Source organism: Nilaparvata lugens, chromosome 14, assembly GCF_014356525.2.
Source record: "Nilaparvata lugens isolate BPH chromosome 14, ASM1435652v1, whole genome shotgun sequence".
Classification (NCBI taxonomy): domain Eukaryota; kingdom Metazoa; phylum Arthropoda; class Insecta; order Hemiptera; family Delphacidae; genus Nilaparvata; species Nilaparvata lugens.
Window position 1 is genome coordinate 5,450,214 of NC_052517.1, and position 4,841 is coordinate 5,455,054.

Sequence of the window (4,841 nt, forward strand, 5' to 3'; positions counted from 1 at the left end):
TGGCAGAATTGAATATCAGACCTGTTGAAACATAGAAAATAATAATTTAATGCTCCCGATATCTGTGATGATGGGGGGTAATTACTGTAAAATATTTCCTTACAATAATGTGAAAGATAAAAACTTTTTCCTGACAATGCCAAAAATTGAACAGCAATTTTCCCCAGTTCAAGTGTTTATATATATTCAAGTGAGCAATCTATAAATAAAAACTTGGGCCCAGTTGCACAAAAGACGGTTAAAATTTATTTTTATTTATTTTAAATTTACATTTATTTTAAGCCGGCACTATTGTTTATTGTTTTTGAAGTGACGGATTCAAGTATCCAAAGGTTCAAAGAGCCCAAAGTCAACCGAAGCTTATTGTGTCCAAGTAGTATGTTAGACAAACCAATACCTATGTCCTTTACAAGAAACAAGGTTTTCCCTATACAAACATTCCATTCTTCACCTGGTTGCAATCCTTGTCACAATCCAGTGTGATATGCTTGGCAGTCTCTTCAGACTGATTAGTCCTCAGGACCTACGTGATTTCCACTCCTGGCCTTCTTTGTAGGTCCTTCCGCTGAGGAAGGGGTGGCCAGTTGCCTCTAGGGCACCCAGCCATCCTGACTCAGCTCTTGACCCACATTCGTGTCTAGAGTTCCTTCATCTCTGGTCTCTTGGGTTTTTTATTTTGGGTCAACGGCCTCACCTCTCCCAAGAAGTTTTGCCTAAATGACCGCCTTTCTTTGAGCAGTGGTGAGGTTGGTCTCTCAACCACAAATAGGACCTATGTAAGTTCCACTCCTGGCCTTTTGTAGGTCCTTCCGCTGAGAGAGGGGGCGCCAAACTGCCCCTAGGGCGCCCGGGCCAGCAAACCTCGACTCAGCCTCTTGACCACATTTGTGCCTGGAGTTTCACCCATCTCTGGTCTTTTGGGTTTTTCTTTTTGCCCTTCAAAACTGCCCTGAGGGGCAGATCCCGTGGGTTTGAAGGCAATGCAACTTCTGGAGTTGCCTTAAGGGCCATTATTTTAGTCGCCTCCTACGACAAGCACGGATATACTATGGGTGAATTCTGGTTTCCAACACATTCTTTAGTATGATGATCGACTCAAAGCACCCCCAACGCACAGGGGGCTTTTAGTAAATAGAACGACTAACAGTCAAATATGTTAAAATATTTCCTCATTAATGAGTTAAAAAACTTTTTCCCCTATCATGAAAAAAATTAAACGTTTATTTTTCCATGTCAATGAAACAGTTTCTCCTCTGTCAATGAAGAAAAAAAGCTATTTTCCTGTTCCCATTTGACTGCTAGTCGGTCTATTTAGTAACATAAAAGTGATTAAGATATAATAAGGAATGTAAATATATATGTACCTACTATCCAGAGCATGTACTCATTGATTCTCATTACATTGATGTTTCTTAATTATGGCATTTAATTTGTAATGAATATTATCGTACCATTATGTAAAACCACCAAGTGAGCTAAACAGACTACGGTACCAAATATTATATGTATTGCATTAGTACGAAATGTTTAAAATCTGAGAAAATACATGAATCTGAAGTCTTATCACAACCATACCTGATTATTCAGTTCTACAGTGACTACTGATTATTCAGTGACTACATTACAGTATCAAGATCCCTGGTATGGCATAAAAATTCTAATGAATCATTATCAGTTGACTGCATGTGTTTGGTAGACAGCGACATAACCTAAAACTGAATCATACACCACAGAGTGAGTAAAGGTGAAATAGTTAGAGAGATTAGTTCATTTTAAGGGTCGTCCATGACGGGCACTCTATGCCGCATCCACACGTTAGACCAATGCGTACAAATGTTGCACATTTACGGCGAAACGCAGTAATAGATTTACATGAAATTTGACAGGTATGTTCCTTTTTAAACTACGTGTCGACATATATACAAGGTTTTTGGAAATTTTGCATTTCAAAGATAATACAAAAGGAAAAAGGAGCCTCTTTCATAAGCCAATATTAGAGTAAAAATCATACTATAGAATTATTCATCATAAATCAGCTGTCGAGTGGATTATAAATTGCATGCCATGACGCATGCAATTCAATATCAATAATGTAAATTGGTGAAAAATCAGCTGCTGTGTGGACTATTAATTGCATGCCTCATTGAATGCAATATTAATAACTAAAATAACATATATTGTCTCTCAAACTTTCTCTGCTTTGAACTCGGACTGGCCTGTTGCCAGTATGTCTCGAAGGAGATTAGCTTTTGATGTTAGCATTTTTGATACAACAACCCCAACAGCCATTAGCCGTTATCATACCTATATCTCAGAGACAGGATTTACTCTGGTGGACAGTATAAGAGGAGGCTGCGGTTTATAACTGCGCGAGGTCTACTGTTCACAGAACTACTAGTAGATAGATTACCGCGAAACTATAGATGTAAGTTATAAACTAAATGTGCATAAAGGGAAAAATTCAAGTAACATATCCAAAAAACATACAATCCATTTATATTTTACATTTTTGGAAATATCAAATCCACATAATATTGCAATGTATTATACACATACTGTACAATGCAAGGGTTTTGAATGGCGTAGCTATATCTTAGATTAAAATAGAGTCGGCCTATTCAAAACCCTCATGTTTAGGTAATAGAAAATCACATGGTTTAATAATTACGAATTGATTGTTACATCTATATTTTGTTGCTCCTAATACATTTATTATTAATAATTAAACACTAAAAATAGATCTTACACAAGGTTGTGGAACAGAGAAACAACTAAATTCATACTTGGAATACTAAATTTGAAAACTAAGACTAAATTCGGAAATTTATAAAATAGAAACTAAAAATATGAAAGGCAAATAACATATAAATTACAATGGAATATATATTGTAATAAATGTACAACATTTAATGATAAAAATTTATTTTTAAATCAATAATTTGATCATGAAATGAACAACATAATATTATAACAATACTCCATTGTCAACAGGTCATCCCACAGATTACAAAAGGTTGAGACATAGCTGGGGAAACTAGGACAAATTTGAAGGTCGGGCATTGAAGGAAGTAAGTTGAATTTTTCAACGTTGATGCCCTGTTGCACAAAATGCTGTTAAATTGTAATCGTGATTAATGTAAGGAGGACTAATCAGAGACGTCATATATTCGAAAAAGTGATTGTTTCTCATGTAATTTAACCACGATTAAATTTAACAGGCGTTTTTGCAACCGGACAGTTATAGATTAAAACACAAGGAGTAAACAAAAACAGAGTTGTTTCATATTTATTTATCAAGTTCAACACCGAATCACTCCAATGTCAGACCTTCAATTAATGTCAATTTTCACCATCAATTTCCAGTCTTTGTTATCTGTGAATACAGGCTAAATCATTACCAATCTATTAAAGCTGGAAAATAAAATTAATTCTTATAATTTATTACTACCTACTATTTAGGGGAATACGAATGAATGAATTGAGATTAGTTTTAAAGCTGTGTCTACACTAAACAAATGTTCAACATAGCCTACATGTTCGGCAAACATGTTTGTTGTAGAGCTCAGGGACAAACATTTTAAAAAGTTTGGACAATCATTGTTTGTCAAACAAAAAATTACTGTTTTTCCATACATTTTCAGTGTTCACAGCTGTAAAACATAAAACCTGTACTTCCCACTTACAAATATTTTGTTTGGTGACGCGTACACACTGGCCACGGGCAAACATTGTTTGCCAAACATAATAAAATTTGCCCGAACTTTTCCAACAAACATGTTTGTAGAAATAGAAAGAAAAATGAAAATCTCAGTACCCTTTTTGAATATTTAATCACAACATGTTTATTCAAAAAGTGTACTGAGATTTTCATTTTTCTTTCTATTTCTACAAACATGTTTGTTGAAAAAGTTCGGGCAAATTTTATTATGTAAATTATATAAAAAGTAAATTTATATTATATAAAAAGTAGCCCTATACAGAAAAGAGATGTTTGTAGAACATTTGTTCAATGTGCACACGGCTTAAGAAGGGATGTGATTACAAAATCAAAATTTCCAATAGGAAATTAAAATATGAAGGAATATTATTTTTTTTAAATGTAGACAGACAAAATAACACTATACCATTCACGCAATGGAATTAACAGATTTTAATACCGCTTATATGCAACATTCAAGAAATCTATTAGATATAATCTCGATTATGGAATTCATTTCAGACTTTCAGCACTGATTGGTATGAGTATGTATATATATGTAAGTATGTATGTATGTATGCATTTATGTATACACGAATAATATACATATGCATATATATGCACTTATGAGTATGTATTCATATACAGCAATGCAGATAGTTTGAAACGAATTACACTGTTCAAGGTCTCATGATATAACAATTTATAAACAGTATCTACTTATTACAACAGTAACTAAATAACTGGTTATATTACAGTTAACATAGCCACCTCTAATACAAGGCCCTGGCCTATGATATTGCAACGTCACAGTGTAGGCCTAGAATCTAATACATGATTGGTGAAAAAGATCAGCTGGTATTTTTTAAAAGTATATTTCGCACCTAGGGCCGAAAATGAGACTTTTCCGGCTCGAAATCGGTTTTCAAGTCCGAGGCCGTAGGCCGAGGACTAGAAAAGATTGAGAGCCGGAAAAACATTTTTGGCCATGGTGCGAATAATATTTTTCGCCACACAGAAAAATAAACAATATGTAAATGAGAATAATTGTTTATTAAGGAGGGAGCAGAAGGTTTTACACCCAATTGCAAAAATAATTATTATTATCAAATTTATTATAAAAAACATATATATTCTATTATTG